This window comes from Impatiens glandulifera, chromosome 6, assembly GCF_907164915.1.
Source record: "Impatiens glandulifera chromosome 6, dImpGla2.1, whole genome shotgun sequence".
NCBI classification, from domain to species: Eukaryota; Viridiplantae; Streptophyta; class Magnoliopsida; order Ericales; family Balsaminaceae; genus Impatiens; species Impatiens glandulifera.
Genome location: NC_061867.1, coordinates 35400315 through 35419214, shown reverse-complemented (window position 1 = coordinate 35419214; position 18900 = coordinate 35400315). Strand labels below are relative to the sequence as shown.

The following is an 18900-nucleotide window of genomic DNA, read 5'->3' as shown; positions in this document are numbered from 1 at the left end:
TTTGTCACGTTTAACACGTTTTTGGCATTTTTGACACGTTTAATATGTTTTTCACACGTTTGACATTAAACGTGTGAAAACGTATTAAACGTGTCAAAATGTGAAAAACATGTTAAACGTGTCAAAACGTGTTAAACATATCAAAATGTGCCAAAAACATGTAAAACGTGTTAAACGTGCCAAAAACGTGGATATGTGTCAAAACGTGTTAAACGTGCCAAAAACGTGAAAACGTATGAAAACATGTTTAAAATGTTACAAACATGTTAAACGTGTTAATAATGTGAAAAACGTGAAAACATGTTAAACATGTCAAAACGTGTTAAACGTGCCAAAAACGTGAAAAATGTGTCAAAATATGTTAAATGTGTTGTAATCGTGAAAAATGTGTCAAACGTGTTAAAAACGTGTTAAACATGTCAAAACATGACAATAGTATCCAACGTGTCAAATGTGTTAAACGTGTTGAATGTGTGAAAAACGTATTAAACATGTCGAAAACGTGAAAAACGTGTCAAAAACATGTTAAACGTCTCAAAACGTGGAAAACGTGTTAAACGTGTCAAAACGTGTTAAACGTGCAAAAAATGTAAAAAAACATTTGAAACGTGTCAATAATGTGAAAAACGTATTAAACGTGTCGAAAACGTGTTAAACGTGTCAAAACGTGTCAAAAGCATGGAAAACGTGTTAAATGTGTGAAACGTGTCAAAAATGTGAAAAATATGTTAAACGTGTCAAAATGTGTTAAACGTGTCGAAAACGTGAAAAAACGTGTCAAAAACGTGTCAAACGTGTCAAAAACGTGTTAAGCATGTTAAAAACGTGTTAAACATGCCAAAAATATGAAAAACGTGTTCAACATGTCAAAAATGTGTTAAACGTGCCAAAAATGTGTTAAACGTGTCAAAAACGTGTTAAACGTGTGAAAAACGTATTAAAAATGTCAAAAACGTGAAAAACGTGTTAAACGAATAAAAATGTGTTAAATGAGTCAAATACATGTTAAATAAAAAAAAATTAGGTTACCCAATCCATACTCAACCCAACCCATACCCAACCCATATTAGTAAATAATATGGGTTGAATTATGGGTTGGGTAAATTTAATTTGGGTTGAATATGGGTTGGGTAAAACGGGTTGGGTTTACCCGTTTGCTCACCCCTAATTAATTGTAAGAATTCAATAAACGGAATTTAGAGGATACAAAAAAAGGCGAAACTTAATGTAAATTCGACAAATTTTATAAGTACGTTGACAAGTGTTAGGTGTCCGGTCCATTGGGATTGTACTAATAATATATAATATATTATTGTAATATATTATATATCATTATAATATATTATATAATAGGTAGAAAGGTTGTCTAGTTAGATACATAAAACTAGATATAAAGTGATAATAAACAAAAGTAGAGATAGATATTTAGAGTTTCAGTGAGACGATCGAGAAGTCGAACGGTGTTGGTTTTGGCTCGAATCACAGGTGGTGAATCCTTGCAAAGTTCTCTACAATCTAATTATTATAAATCTTTGTTTGGAGTTCTCTTAGATACTCATTTGAGTATTCCACTTCGATGAGATATTTTCTTGTCATTGTTCTTATAACCCACCATTAAGGGTGAAGACTTTGTAATAGTAAACCTCTAGTGTGCTAGAGACGACTTTAGTGTAACTCACAACAATATAATGAATGTATTTTAAGAGTTCCATGGGTCCTGTGGTTTATCTTCTTGGATTTTCCACGCTTAAAATTGATTTGTCTTTGTGTACTTAATTTTACCACTTGCTATCTCGTTTAGTTCTCATGATTATCTCATTGATGCATACAAAGAGGGACAGAACAATTATTCCACAATTGTTATTAGGTGGTTTTCCCAACAAGTGGTATCAAAGAATTTGGTTGGACTTATCAAATTTCATGTGTGGCCAATGGAGGAGAAAGTTTGATCAGGATGATTAAGAAAATCTCGACGAACTTTTTGGTCAAGAAACGCATGATGATATATTTACTGATTTGCAGAGATTTGTTTAGGCTTGTAAAAGGTATGATAAGTCCAGACATGATGAGCGATGAAGATTGGAAAATTCTGAATTGGAAAGCATCTACTATGATCAGGCGGTAAGTTTACCAAAAATATGTTCCACCGCATTACATAAGAGAACGATGTGCATACTCTTTGGAAGAAGTTAGAGTCGATGTTCGAGAAGGGTTCTTCTAGGAACAAGACGATGATAATTCTTCGACTCGTGAACTTGAAGTACAGAGATAGTGGGAGTATGACAAAGCATACTAGAAAGTTCATTGTCTTGAAGAATTAGAGGACATCAATGGAGATGACTCTCGATGACGAGTTACATGCTCTACTACTTCTCAGCTCGTTACTGAATAGTTGAGAAACATTGGTGATTTTATTAAGCACTTCAGTGAAAGATGGTATTCTAGCCATGGGCATGATTAAAGATAGTATTTTTAACAAAAGACTAGAAAAAGAGAAAAATATGACCCATTTTTAGAAGCTCTAGAAAGTGAAACTTCAGAGTCGCGTGGAAGGAGTAAGAAAAGATCTCCACACTAAAGAAAGGAAAAATAATGACTCGAATAAAGGGAGATCGAAGTCTCTTAGTGGGCTTAAGTGCATCATTACAACAAACTAGGACACATGAAGAGATCATGTCAAATATGGAAGCGAAAGCAAAATGAAGGGCAAAATAGTGAAAAGGAAACTAATATGGTTGTAGAGGGTGACGATGTCGTTGTGTGAGAGGATAGTTGCGTTAATCTCATAAGTCAAGATAGTGATTGTGTGATTGATTCTAGTGCTTCTTCTCACGTTACTTCTCATGGAATTTTCTCGACATATTCAAGAGGAGACTTTGGAAATCTTTGAATGGGTAACGACGGTTCATCAAAGATAGTGAGTATTAGTGAGATTTTCTTAGAGACTATTGTCGACTACAAATTGATACTCAAAGATGTGAGGCACGTACCAAACATTTTCCTCAACTTGATTTCTAAGGACAAACTCATTGATGAGTTCGGGAACTATTTTGGTGAAAGTAAGTGGAATCTCACCAAAGGTTTGCTCGTGATGGCTAAAGGAATGAAGACAAACATATTGTATGTAATGCAAGCCAAATTGTACAAGGAGGAGATAAACTTAATCCGAAAAGATGTGGATATTGATTTGTGGCACAAAAGGCTCGGCCACATTAGTGAGAAGGGACATCAAGCTCTTTTTATAAAACAATTCATTCCCGGTTTGCAAGGTATGTCTCTAAAAACCTATGATATTTATTTATCTGTAAAAACACATAGAATTACATTTTATACACTCCCTTCGCGTAAAAAATCAAATATTCTTGATTTCATTCATACTGGTGTTTGTTCAATGCAAAAAAAATCTCTCGGAACATATTATTTTATAACTTTTATTGATGATCACTCTTGAAATGTTTAGTTTTATGCTCTAAAACTAAAGATTAGTTGTTAGAGGTCTTTAAAGATTTTCATGTCAAAGTTGAGAGAGAAATAAGCAGGAAATTGCATTGCATGAAGTCAGACAACAATGGTGAATATAGGGGACATTTGAATAATATTATAGAGATCACGACATCACATTGAAGAAAACACCATTAAAGACAGCTCAACAGAATGGTGTGGCTGAAAGAATGAACCAAATGATTGAAGAAACAGTGCGGTGTATGTTGTCTCATGTGAAATTTCCCTTTGGGGGAGGCAACCTTTTTTCTGCTACAATATTGAACAATGATGTTTCAAATAGAGTTTGGACATGAAAATATGTCTCTTACAATAATTTAAGAGTGTTTGGTTGCAGAACATTGGTTCATATCCCAAAAGATGAAATGTTGAAGCTCGGCAATAAGGAAAAATTATGTGCTTTCATGGGGTATGGTCACGAAGAGTTTGGGTCGATGGTGAAGAAGATTGTGAGAAGTAGAGATATTGTGTTTCTTGAAGACCAAGTTACATGTGATAGTGACAAAGTTGAAAAAGCTAGTTCATTTGCTTAAATTATGTTATTTTGGATGCAACTCCACCTGCCATGAGTTTTGATTATAGGGGAGACACTCAGGAAGGCGATAGTGATGGTGTTAATGACGACGAGCCAATTGAACAGATTTAGGAAGAAACTACACCGATGCTAGTTGAACAACCTTTGAGAAGATCTAATAGGGAGAGTAAATCATCTATTAGATATCCTTTCAATGAGTATTTATTGCTCATGGATGGAGGAGAATCAGAATATTACCAATAAATAGTCAAAGTTGATGACAAGAACGAGTGGTTGAAATCCATGCAAGAATAAATGCAATCTTTACATGATAACCACATGTACGACTTGGTAAAATTACCTCATGGAAATAAAGCACTCAAGAATAAGAGGGTGTATAGGTTGAAGACTGAAAATAAAACTCACAACTTAGGTACAAGACTCGGTTACTTGTGAAGGGTTTTGGTTAGAAGAAAGGGATTGGCTTTGAAGAAATATTCTCTCTAGTGGTAAAAAATTTCTCAATCCTAGTTACACTAGGGTTGGATGCATGCATGAACCTAGAGGAGGAACAACTTGGCATAAAAATGGATTTGCTTCATGGTGAATTGGAAAAAGAGATTTATATGGAGCAACCAGATGGATTCAAAGTGAGAGGTAAATAACAAATTGTGTGTAAGTTAAAAAAGGGATGGCATGGACTCAAACAAGCTCTGAGGTAGAGGTATAAAAATTTTACTCGTTACGATTAGTCATGGATATAACAATACTACATCAAATCACTCATATTTATTAAAAAGTACCCAGATGATGACTTGATCATTTTGTTGTTGTATGTCGACGACATATTGATCATTAATCATAATGTTGCCAAGATTAAAAACTTGAAAGCAAAGTTGAGAAAGTCTTTCTTAATGAAAGAATTAGGGTTAGTGAAGGAGATACTTGGAATAAAAATCTCGTGTGATAGGATAAATGGGAAGTTATGGATATCTCAAGAAAGCTATATTGAGAAGGTTCTTGAACAGTTTAAGATGAGTAATGTGAGAGTAGTCAACTCTTCACTTGCGGGTCACTTCAAACTTTCTACAAAAAGGATTGTCCGACAAGTGAGAAAGAAGAGGCTAAGATGAGGAAAGTTTTATACGCATCTACAGTTAGAAGTTTGATGTATGTTATGGTCTACACCAGACCGGACATTGTTCATGCAGTTGGTATTGTTTGCATATTTCTCTTAAATACTAGAAGAAAAAAAGCACTAAGAAGTATTCAAGTGGATATTGATGTATCTAAAAGGCACTTCAAAAGTGTGCTTATGTTTTGGAAATGAAGAGCATATTCTAGTTGGGTATACGGACTCAAGTATGGTTGGTGACATTGATTCCAGAATGTCCATTTCAAGATTTTTGATGACCTTCACAAGGGAGTTGTTTCAAGTTGTAGAATTTTGTTGCACTATCCATTACGGGGTAGAGTATATCGCACTCATTAAAGGTTGTAAGGAATCATTGTGGGTGAGAAGGTTATTAGAAGAACTGAGTTTATGACAAGGAAAGTACAAAGTGTATAGTGATAGCCATATCAATATTCATCTCTCTAAAAACTCCACATTTCATTCAAGATCCAAACATATTGAAGTAAGATACCACTGGATTCGAAATTTGCTCGAGACGAAGCAATTGAACTTAGAAAAAGTCCATACCAATAATAATGGATCTGATATGATAACCAAGCATTTATTGAAAGAGGAACTTGAAGTTTGTCGGTGAAGAGTGGGTCTATTGGAGCCCACCATATGAGTCGGAGGGGGAGTTTATTGGGTGTCCGACCCATCGGCGTTGGGCTAATAATATATTATATATTATTATAATATATTATATATCATTATAATATATTATATATTATTATATACTATATAATATGCAATAAGGTTGTCTGGTTAGATAAAAAAAACCAGACATAAAGAGAGAATAAACAAAACCAAATAGAGTTAGATATTCAGAGTTTCAGCGAGACAATCGAGTGGTCGAATGGTGTCGGTTTTGGATTGAATCACATGTGGTAAATCCTTGAAGAGTTATCTAAAATATAATTAGTATAAATATTTGTTTGTACTTCTCTCAAATACTCGTTTGAGTATTTCACTTCGGTGAGATCTTTTCTTGTGATTGTTCTTGTAATCCACCATTAAGGTGAAGAATTTGTAATAGTGAACCTTTAGGGTGCTAGAGAAGACTTTGATATAACTCAATATAATATAGTAAATGTGTTTTAAGAGGTTTATGGGTCATGCAGTTTTATCCTTATTAGATTTTCCACTCTAAAAATAGATTTATCTTTGTGTACTTAATTTTACAGATTGTTATCTCATTTAGTTCTCATGATTATCTCGTTGTGGTGTACAAAGAGGGAATGAACAATTATTCCGCAATTATTATTAAGTGATTTTTCCAACAACGAGAGGATCAAAAGGTTTCAATGATGGACCACCTTGAGTTAATGGTAGTTTAGAAGGAAACACACAAACTAACAAGTGGTCATTCTATCCAGTTAAAAGGGGGAAAGGGTTATGTTACAAATGTGTAGATAAATATACAAAAGATCATAAATGTAATATTACACAAGTATATTTATTAGAAGGTGATAATGAAGAGGTGCAAGAATTACTTTCAGCTATAGAGTAAGACGAGGAAAGTTGTGCTGAAATGTACAAGGGAACTTTAAGAGGATGGGAATGTTGTGCCTCGCATCATGTGTCGGGGCACATTTGATCTTATTTCTTTTAGTTGTGATTTATTACTATTTTATCATTGTTAGAAAACTATATAGCCTTAAACTAGTTTCATTACGGGTACGATGATATTTTGTACTAAAGTACATTCTAGTTTCTTTCTAATTACAAGTTGGCCGTGAGTTATCGGTATTCTTTTTTATCTCATTTGTCTAACTATTTCGATCTCTTATCTCTCTTCTCCCTCAATCTTACATATCTTCTCTATAGTTACGTTTACATGTTACATTCTTAATGGGACACAAGTCACAACAACAATTTTAAATGAAATCATAAATATTGTTTAAAAGAATAGAGGTATATAAACATATATAAATGACTCTCTTTTTTATCTTGAGAGGTCAATAAATTTATTATTCTATTAAAAACTAACACTACCCGTGATTATCATTCAGAAATTCTAGGATCGTTTGTTTGTCATCTTATAATCAAAGATAGGGTTTGTCTAATTTTGATTTTTGACTTATTAATGAAATGATGCTAAACCGTTTTCCAAAATAATAAACTAACACTATCCTTCTTTTATCCTGATAGGTTAATAATCGTATTAATCTGTTCAAATCTAGCATATAAAGGATCTGGAAAAAAATATTAGAAGAATCTTCAAAAGTTGAAGATGTCTATTGTGGAGGAGAATTATTAAAGATGAGAAGTGGTTGATAAATCAATTAATCACTATAAGCAATGAAGTTGATAGTCAATTAAGTATGCTTTCATCACACTCGTTCTAAATGTCTCTAATGTTGGTAAGAATGTAAAAATATTAACTAACGGTTTATTAAACCGTTAATTAGTTAGTAATTGATTAGTTAGTTTGGTTAATTAGTTAGTATTGAACTCTTATATAAGGGATATGTAATTGTTTGAAAATAACTTTCAATAATACAATTTCAGTTTACACTTCTTCTTCAAGATTTAACATGGTATCAGAGCTCCAAGGTTAAGAATATTGGAGAGTTTTCGCTGTCTCTGCTGGTGGCCAGAGCAGCCACTGGTGGAGGGCTTTATTCTGTTGATTATTATTGTTGAAGAAGATATTCAAGAATATTAAGAAGATTTTGGAGTTGTTCGATAGTTCGCGTAAAAGGAGATTATCAATGGCCGACCCTATGGGAAGGATATTCTCTATTGGTAAGGCTCTCACAGAGCTTCATTCAAGATTCTTTTGTGAATCTTGCCAAGGAGAAATAAGTCGATCTAATTCAGATTGACAAAAAGAAGCCTTTGGCAGATTAAGGTTTATCCTGAAATCAAAGTAGACCCAAGAACACAGGAAAGAGATCATCTATCCACTCCCAATAACTAACAGATTTAATGTTATCTCTTCAAATTATTTCAAGAGCTCCCCGCCTACCCACCACCAGTTAAGCTAATAAGAGGGTGAAATCACGACGACGACTAAAGAGAAAGGCAAAGCGATACAGAGAAGGTGTAAAGACACATTAATGGAATCGCCGTCGAACAGAAGAGATAACGCCGGCGGCGGTGGCGGCGGATTTGGCGTCGTCGTTGTCGGAGGACGGCGTGTTGGACTAATATACGACGAAAGGATGTGTAGTCATTTAACGATTGATCGTACACATCCCGAGAAACGCGGTCGCATTCGCGCCATCTGGCAAGAACTTCAATCCTCCGGCATTACTGACAGATGTGTATTGGTTAATGCAAAAGAAGTAGAGGATTAACATATATCACCACTTCACACCAAAGAGCATATTGACTTGATCAAGAACATAGGCTCCAAGCATCGCGATAAAGAGAGTGTTGTGAAAAGTTTAAATTCTATATATTTTAACGAAGGCTCCTTTGAATCTGCATATCTTGTTTCTGGTTCTGTCATAGAGGTTGTTGAGAAAGTTACCAAGGGAGAATTGAATACAGCATTTGCTATTGTTAGACCTCCAGGGCATCATGCAGAGAAGACTAAACCCATGGGGTTCTATTTGTTCAACAATGTTGCTATTACGACAAAGTTCCTATTGGATGAAAGACCAGACTTGGGGATTAAGAAAAAATTAATAGTTGATTGGGATTTACATCATGGTAATGGTACTCAGAAAATGTTCTGGAAGGATCCTCGAGTATTCTTCTTCTCTGTGCACAAGTACGATTCTGGAATATTCTACCCATGTACAGATGATGGTTCCAATCTAATGATTTGGGAAGGACCAGGTGAAGGTTATAATATCAATGTTCCATGGGAAAATGGTAATACTTTTCCTTGTGAAGATGCAGACTACATAGAATCTTGGGACCATGTATTGATTTCCTGTGGCTCGAGAATTTAAGCTAGATATTATCATGATTTCTGCTGGATTTGATGCAGCTTTTGGTGATCCTCTTGGTGGATGTCGTGTGATACCATATGGATATTCTGTCTTGTTAAAGAAGTTGATGGATGAGGCAGGTTCAAAATGAAAGAATGTTAAGTTGGCTTACTTGAAAAATGTTTGTCAATGCAAGGACGGTTTTGTGGAATCAAAATGAGATTTTGAAGTTCTTAAAGCCGTGGAGAAAGATTCTCTTTCAATTGCCGAAAGAAATGAGTTTGTCGACATGATTCGTCATACCAAAAAGAATGCTAAATTGGCTTTCTTTAAAAAAAACTAAAGCTGCAAAGATTGAAAATTGGCGGCTAATGAAGAAAAGACCATTCATGATGATTGTTGTGGATTGGACTAACGAAAATTGAGCTATCTATATCGGATAGTTCGAAAAAAAATGGAGCTTGCTGAATTGGGCTTGCTCGGTTGTCTATGTTGGGTAGCTGAAAAAAATGGAGCTTGCTGAATTGAGTTTGTTCGACTGTCTAAATTGGATAGTTAAAAAAATGAAGCTTGCTGAATTGGGCTTGCTGAAGACGATGGCTGCATGATCGTAGTTTGATGTTTCATCGACTTGTTTTGTCAAGGTGAAACTTTGTTTCCACTACGTTTCTCCTTGAGGGGAGGATGTAAAAATAATAACTAACGGTTTAATAAACCGTTAATTAGTTAGTAACTAATTAGTTAGTTTGGTTAATTAATTAGTATTGAATTCCTATATAAGGGAGAGATGTAATGTTTGAATAATAACTTTCAAGAATACAATTTCAGTTTAAACTTTTTCTTCTTCAAGAATTTAACATGGTATCAGAGAGCTTCAAGGTTAAGGATCTTGGAGAGTTTTCCGCTGCCTTTGTCGGTGGCCGGAGGAGCCATTGACGGAGGGCTTTATTTTATTATTATTGAAGAAGTTGGATTCATATAATGTCTGAAACAGAAGTAATAGGCAATTGATGTTGAGGTGTTCTTTCCATTGCGGGCGGGTTTAAAATTCCGGGTAAACGGGTCAGGGTTTTCTTTTAGAAAACGGGTTAGAGTATAAATACTTTTTTTGGGTATTTTTCTCATAACAGAGCAAATAGAGAGAGAGTGAATTACAGATCTAGGGTTTCAGGTTTCCTTCTTCTTCTTGTTCTTTGGCTGATCCAGAGTGAGAGATTGGGGGAGCTTTTGATTGTGGAGTAGTCCAATCATTCCTAGTGTAATCACTTCTTTCATTTGAGAGAAGGGCATGTAAGTTTCTACTATTGACATTTGTTTGATTTAGTGAAACTTATCCCTCCCGTGGACGTAGGTCGATTTTGACCGAACCACGTATATTGTGTTGTCGTTTATTGCTTTGTGCTATTTCAGTTCTTGGTAATCTGTTTATCGTCATAGACGATTTGGAATCTGATTTTCTACAGGTTTTGATTTCTAAGAAGATCCATAGTTTTGCTGTTGCAAAACCCAACAGTGGTATCAGAGCAGTATTAATTGGTTATCTGTTTTAACATTGGAGCAGAGTGCTTTGCTGGTTATTTGGCGAAATTCATAGAAGAGATCAACTGGTTTCTTTGCTGGTGTTTTTGTCAGTTGTTAAGGCAGTAATAATGGGGAAATCTAGACCTGATATGGTGAGTCTGAATGGTACAAACTACAGGAAATGGAAACTGATGATCAGTGATCTGTTAGTTTCAGATGATTTGAATGAAGCAATTGAAAATGAGGGTGTTAGACCTGAGACTACAAAAGAGGCTGATTGGAAAAAGATAGATAGAAAGGCCTGCAGCTTTATTCGTTCCTGGGTTGGTGTAAATGTTGTGAACCATGTTGAGAATGAGACTACAGCGTATGGTGTGTGGAGCAAACTTGAAGCTCTCTATGCTGGGAGGTCAGCAGGGAATAAAGCAGCACGGGTACGAAGGATGGTGAATCTGAAGTACATTGATAATAAATCAATTGCTGAGCACTTGAATGAATTTCAAAATATTTTGAATCAGCTGAGTAGTATGAAGATAAACTTTGATGATGAGGTGCAAGCACTTTTAGTCCTTGGATCTTTGCCTGCAAGTTGGGAGACACTTATTATCACTCTCAGCAACTCAGCACCAAATGGTAAAGTCAACATGGCATTTGTCACCAGTTCCTTACTTGATGAGGAAAATCGAAAGGGGGATAAACCCTCTAAGTCTGATATGTTGGTGGTTGATAGAGGAAGATCAAAAGATAATAGAAGTGGTTCGAGCAGGGGAAAGTCTAGAAGCAAGTCTAGAGCTCCAAAGAAGGATGGTGCTTGTCATTATTGTGGCAAAATGGGTCATTGGAAAAATGAGTGCTGGAAATTTAAAAATGATAAAGCGAAGGGTACAGTGAAGCCTAGAGAAAAGAAAGAACAGAGTGCAGATACATCTGCTTATGCTTCAGATGGTGAACTGACATATGCTTCTAACTGTCAAGACTCCTGTCTTAGCACATCTTCAAATGAAACAGCATGGATTGTTGACACAGGTGCCTCATTCCATATAACTTCACACAAAGGTTACTTCCATTCCTACAAAGCTGGTGATTATGGTGAGGTTCGCATGGGTAACAGTGGTGTGTCCAAGATAGTTGGTCTGGGTGATGTTAGAATTGAGACAAACATGGGCTGCTTCCTGACATTGAGAGATGTAAGACATGTTCCTGATTTGAGAATGAATTTGATTTCAGCAGGTAAGCTCGATGATGGAGGCTACCATAATATTTTCAGTGGTGGAGCATGGAAGCTAAGCAAGTGTTCATTGGTTATTGCACGAGGTAAAAAATGTTGTTCCTTATACAAGACAAATTTGAAAATTGTCTATGATGCAGCATATTCTGTTTTAATGGAGTCATCCTCTGAGTTGTGGCACAAGAGATTGGGTCACATTAGTGAAAATGGGCTGAATGTTTTGATCAAGAGGAATGAGTTGCTGAATCTCAAGGATGCTCATCTTGAAAATTGTGAGCATTGCTTGAAGGGTAAGCAGAACAGAGTCTCCTTCAGTAAGTCAAAAGTTGAACTGAAAAAGAATGTCCTTGAATTGGTCCATACAGATGTTTGTGGTCCTATGAAGATTAAATCTATAGGCGGTGCTTCCTATTTTGTAACCTTCATAGACGATGCATCTAGGAAGGTTTGGGCTTATGCTATAAAGTCCAAGGATGAGGTTGCAGCAAGATTTGAGGTCTTTCACAAGCTAGTTGAAAGAGAGACAGGAAGAAAACTAATGAGGGTGCGGTCAGATAATGGGGGAGAGTACATAGGCTCATTTGATGATTATTGCAAAGAGCAGGGTATTCGACATGAACAGACTGTGCCCAAGACTCCACAACAAAATGGTGTGGCAGAGAGGATGAACAGAACAATGTTGGAACGGATGAGGAGTATGCTCTCCCATGCCAGGTTGGCTAAGCATTTCTGGGCTGAAGCCATGAGCACTGCAGTGTATGTGATCAACCGTTCTCCCTCCAAGCCATTGAATAATAAGTGTGTAGAAAGCGTCTGGTCAGGTAAAGATGTTAATTATGACTATTTACGTGCTTTTGGTTGCAGAGCTTTTGTGCATGTTCCAAAAGATGAGAGGTCTAAGCTAGATGCAAAAACCAGACAATGCATATTTTTGGGATATGGTGATGAAAAGTGGGGATACAGGTGTTATGACCCAGTTGATAAGAAGGTTTTGAGAAGCCGGGATGTGGTATTCCTTGAAGATCAGACTATTGAGAATTTTGAAGATGGTGAAAAGCTTGATGCATACATACGTGACCTTTCTGGTCTTGAGTTGTCTCATGATGTTGAGGAGACAAGGCCACATGTAGCTTCAGACTCAGATAGTGATGATGATGTTCCTTAGGGTCAAGCTGTAGGCCATGGAAATGATACTAATACTGAAACTGATCTTGGTGATAATGTTGAGGTTGATTTTGAAGTTCAACAAGAAGATGGAAATCAACAGAATCAACAAACAGAGGTACTTCGGAGGTCTACTAGGGAGAAAAGATCAAGTTCTAAGTATCCTGCTACAGAGTATGTTCTTCTAACTGATTGTGGGGAGCCTATATGCTATAAGGAGGCTCTTGAGGAGGCTCATAAGAAAGAATGGCTAGCTGCCATGGATGAAGAGATGAAGTCATTGCTGAAAAATGGCACATATGATCTAGTTGAAAGACCAGAGAACAGAAAAGTATTACAAAATAAATGGGTGTACAAGATCAAGCAAGAAGGTGATGATAGCAAGACAAGATACAAGGCTAGGATGGTTGTCAAAGGTTTTGGCCAGAGGCATGGAATCGATTATGATGAGATTTTCTCACCGGTAGTGAAGATGACTTCTATTCGGGTGGTGTTAAGTCTAGCTGCTTGTATGGATCTTGAGGTTGAACAACTTGATGTCAAGACTGCATTTCTCCATGGTGATTTGGATAAAGATGTTTATATGGAGCAACCTAAAGGTTATAATAAGAAAGGTGAGGAAAGCAAGGTGTGCAAACTTGTCAAAAGTCTGTACGGTTTGAAGCAAGCACCAAGGCAGTGGTATCTTAAGTTTGAGTCGTTCATGACCATCCATGGGTACATGGAGACGTCTACAGATCACTGTGTCTTTGTGCAAAAGTTTGCTTCTAATGATTTTATTATACTTCTCCTATATGTTGATGACATGCTGATTGTTGGGAGAGACAAGCTCAAGATTGCCAAGTTGAAAAAGGATTTGGCTAAGTCTTTTGAGATGAAAGACTTGGGTCAAGCAAGACAAATTCTTGGAATGCAGGTCATTCGTGATCGGGTGAAGAAAAAGCTATGGTTATCTCAGGAGAGATATATTGAGAAGATTCTAAAACGATTCTGTATGGACAAGGCAAAGCCAGTTGCTTGTCCATTGGCTACACACTTGAAAATAAACAAGACAATGTCTCCCAAGGATGAAGAGGAAAGACAAGAAATGTGCAGTGTTCCATATGCTTCAGCAATAGGCAGTCTGATGTATGCAATGGTCTGTACAAGACCGGATATAGCTCATGCGGTTGGAGTACTTAGTCGTTTTCTTTCAAATCCTGGTAAGACACACTGGGAAGCGGTTAAGTGGCTAATAAGTTATCTTCGAGGGACCTCCAAATATGCTTTGTGTTATGGTACTGGAAAGTCACATGTTGAAGGTTTTCTGATTCAGATATGAGTGGTGATATTGACACAATGAGATCAACTTCAGGGTATTTGTTTACTTTTGGAGGAGGAGCTGTATCATGGCAGTCTCGTCTACAGAAATGTGTTGCTTTGTCTACTACAGAAGCTGAATATATTGCCATTACTGAATGTTGTAAAGAAATGAGATGGATGAAAGAAATGTTGAAAGAAATTGGCATTGCACAAGACAGGTTTGTGGTGCTTAGTGACTCACAGAGTGCTATACATGTGAGCAAGAATCCAAGTTTCCATTCACGTTCAAAACACATCCAAAGAAGGTACCATTGGATCCGTGAAGTGCTCGAGGAGAAGGAGTTATACTTGGAGAAAGTGCATACAGATGAGAACGGGTCAGATATGATGACAAAGGGCTTGCCAAGAGGCAAGCATGAGATATGTTGTGCCAAAGCCGGAATGGTTCTGGCAGGAGCGTCACGATGATGAATGTTTATAGCAACATTCTCCCATGGCTCGGAAGGGGGAGAATTGTTGAGGTGTTCCTTGCCATTGCGGGCGGGTTTAAAATTCCGGGTAAACGGGTCAGGGTTTTCTTTTAGAAAACGGGTTATAGTATAAATACTTTTTTTGGGTATTTTTCTCATAACAGAGCAAATAGAGAGAGAGTGAATTACAGATCTAGGGTTTCAGGTTTCCTTCTTCTTCTTGTTTTTTGGCTGATCCAGAGTGAGAGATTGGGGGAGCTTTTGATTGTGGAGTAGTCCAATTATTCCTAGTGTAATCACTTCTTTCATTTGAGAGCAGGGCATGTAAGTTTCTACTATTGACATTTGTTTGATTTAGTGAAACTTATCCCTCCCGTGGACGTAGGTCGATTTTGACCGAACCACGTATATTGTGTTGTCGTTTATTGCTTTGTGCTATTTCAGTTCTTGGTAATCTGTTTATCGTCATAGACGATTTGGAATCTGATTTTCTACAAGTTTTGATTTCTAAGAAGATCCATAGTTTTGCTGTTGCAAAACCCAACAATTGATGAATTAGAGAGGATGACACAAGAATCTTTGGGCATTCTTGAAGAAATGATCGATCCTCTCTAACTGCAGTTGATTATTGTCTGATTATCTAAAGAATGAAAAGATTATGGGTGCATTGAAGTTTTCGAGTAGCTGAAGAAGGAGAACTAGAGAGGTTCTTGAAAATCGTGGATAACTAACAGGAGATGCGAGAGAATTGTGAATTTGAGTCAAGTTGCTTGGTTTTAGGAAACAGAAGAACTCGTTCCATTCCTAGGCTCATAGTGGAAAGAATGGCTATATTGTATCTTCTTCTTCTTGTTCATCTTTCATTGACAGTCAAAGGATAAGTAGCCCGAAGTCTCCGATCACGATAAAGACGAAGGACAAAGGAAATCTGGATATTGAAGCCGCGGAAGCTAAAGAATCGATGGAGAAGACATTGAATTTGAGGCCAAGATGACTTTGTAGCGACCTCATCAGGTCCAACAAATTCTCTATTGCTGCCATTGCGCCTTCGCTGCTCAATCATCCTTTTTGTTCAACCCATCCCGATTGTTGAGGAGTAGGTAGTTTATGACGAAGGATTGAGCTTCTAGCTGAGGACGTAAAACAGTTGTAGATGTTGTTGGAGTATCACAAATATGTGCAGAACTGTAGCTAATGTTGCTGCCAGGTATGGATCACCTACTGATAATGGTGATTCATTGTCACATAAGATCAACTACCCTATTGGAGTGATACTGAGTTTAGAAATTCATGCGAGAATGAAGATCCAACTTTCCCAAATTTGTACTTTCCGGACACTTTAGCATCTCCTTCAAACATAGAGAGAAGTGACAATGGAATGATGTCCAGATCTTCTGTAGATCATGATATTTGTGGAGAGGGAATACTTGGAACGTTGAGGTAGATTTTAGGAATACATGCAGCTGTTGGGCCTGGTCTTATTGAAGAATGTGCAACTGCTGGTATGGTTGTCATGTTGCTGGTTGTAGCGTTCGCATACAAGTATCTCCTTTAAAGGTGAAAACTGTGTTAAGGAGAAATAAAGAATTGAAGTTCAAAATGATTTGATGGAGAGGTGCTGGTAGACTGATCCATCTGAGAGGCGGCTTAACTGGTGGATCAATCTGGTTGAAAATGAAAGAAATGCTAAATTGGCTTTCTTTGAAGAAAAAAACGAAATCTGCAAAGGTTGAAAGCTGGTGGCTAATGAAAAAACAATTCATGATGATTGATGTGGATTGGACTAACGAAGATTGAGTTATCTATATTGGGTAGTTCGAAAAAATGGAGCTTGCTGAATTGGGCTTGCTCGACTGTCTATGTTGGGTAGCTGAAAAAAAATGAAGCTTCCTGAATTGGGTTTGCTCGGCTGTCTAAATTGGATAGCTAAAAAAAATTGAAGTTTGCTGAATTGGGCTTACTGAAGACGATGACTGCATGATTGTAGCTTGATGTTTCATCGACTTGTTTTGTCAAGGTGAAACTTTGTTTCTACTACGTTTCTCCTTGAAGGGAGGATGTACAAATATTAACTAACGGTTTATTAAACCGTTAATTAGTTAGTTTGGTTAATTAGTTAGTATTGAACTCTTATATAAGGGATATATAATTGTTTGAAAACAACTTTCAATAATACAATTTCAGTTTACACTTCTTCTTCAAAATTTTAACAAAGAATCTTAAATCTAAATTATATAATATCTTACTTAATAATTGTATTATAGTTGTAATTTTTATAATTACATTATTTAATATTTACTCTCTTATGGTTGTTTTATCTTTATAATTACAATGAGATCTAATACAACTTTAAATGAGAAATACATGGTATTGCCTACCCTAGTAACCAGTATCAAACTGAATAAAAAAACAACCTAGAAGATTGAATAAAATTTAGGTAAAAAATTCAAAACAAAGTCAATCATGATCATGTTTGCTGATGAGGATGTTTGCTGATGAGGATGAAACTGAATTTTCAATAAGCATGGTATGGTGGTGGTCATAAGATAACGTTAACTCATACTATCAAGATCTTGCCGCTGACTTTTAAAAAAATAAATAAAACTAACTAATAATTGTTCAGAACCTGCATAACTAATATATCTGTATAAGTAGTTATTGTTAGAATTCCAAATAATGTGATGAGAGAGAAAAGTTTGTATGCACGACTAATTTATTATTAACTTTTTGAAAAGAAAAAATATATATATTTTATTAAATTTATTAATATATATATAAAAAGTTTATATACGGATAAAAATATAAATAAAATAAATTTAAATAAAAAAATAATAATAATATGTATTTAAATTTTAAAATTCTTAACAAATCACGAATAATATATTAAATAAAAAATAGAACACTCTCATTTCATATTTTATTCATTTCGGTAAAATAATTTATTTTGTCACATATCTCATCACATATTTTTTCTAAATAAACCCCGTATCTTGTACCCTTACATTTTCACTTTGGTCAATCAAATATTTGATTCATATTTTTAATATTTAACATCGTAATCTCACATTTTGATCAATCAAATGTTTGATTCATATTTTTAACCACTTTCAATTGATATCGACTTATTATTCATCGGCAAACCACATCTCAATCACACTTGGTTAAAGAGTTGTATTTGTTTTGTTACGTTGCAAGTTCGAAATTTTTAAAATACTATAATAATAAATATAAAATTGATTCATATCATGAATTTTTTTATATATATATAGGCGTTTTCAAGGCAACATATATTGTTTTAATTTAATATATTAATTTGATTTTATTAATTTTAATATGAAAATATATTATATAATAATTAATACTTTATGATCAATAACATTTTATTGAAAACGAATAAAAAAAATTACACATTTAATAAAGAAAAATAATCATGAGAAAAATGTTCATTTCATTTTAATATAAATTAACAAAACTTTAATAAATTAATCAAATTATTGTGAGACAAGATGAGGGTCAAAAAATACCCCACAAGACCATATATTATATAAAAAAGATAAAATAATTAAATACTTTTTAACAAGATTTCATTGAAAGCAAATAAAAAAACTATCCACATTTAATAAAAAAAATCATGAAAAAATAATTAATTCATTTTAACATAAATTAACAAAATTTTAGTAAATTAATCTTTGCTCTTAATTCTCTTTTTAGAATGTAATAATAATCAAATAGTAAAATAGAAGTAAACTTTTTTTCCTCTTAAATTTTATAAGAAAATAAAGTATACATAATTTTGTATTTTTATTGATAATTTAAATTATTTGATTGATAAAATAATTGTTGAAGGAATAAATAATTATTTGAAAACAAAATCTACATGACCGCACATCAAACAAGATCTAAATTTGTGAATGTATGCAATTTAATTCACAAGCTAAATATATATTAAAATAATGTGTATAGATAAAGAGAGATGGAATATTTCAGTTTGGATCCACAAATATGAAAAAGGTTTCCGTTTAGCAATTTTCAATCTGACACCGAAACAATAATATCACAAGCTTTTGTTTTAAACGCGTATAGAGATATATTATTATATTTAACTATTTTATTTTTATAAAATCAATTTATTCTTTGTATAT

The 18900-nt window shown here is 35.0% G+C and overlaps 1 pseudogene; it reads left to right on the top strand.

The window, feature by feature from the left end:
• Window positions 1–8251: 8251 nt before the first annotated feature.
• On the top strand, window positions 8252–9224 carry LOC124943547 (annotated as a pseudogene).
• The last annotated feature ends 9676 nt before the right edge of the window (window positions 9225–18900 follow it).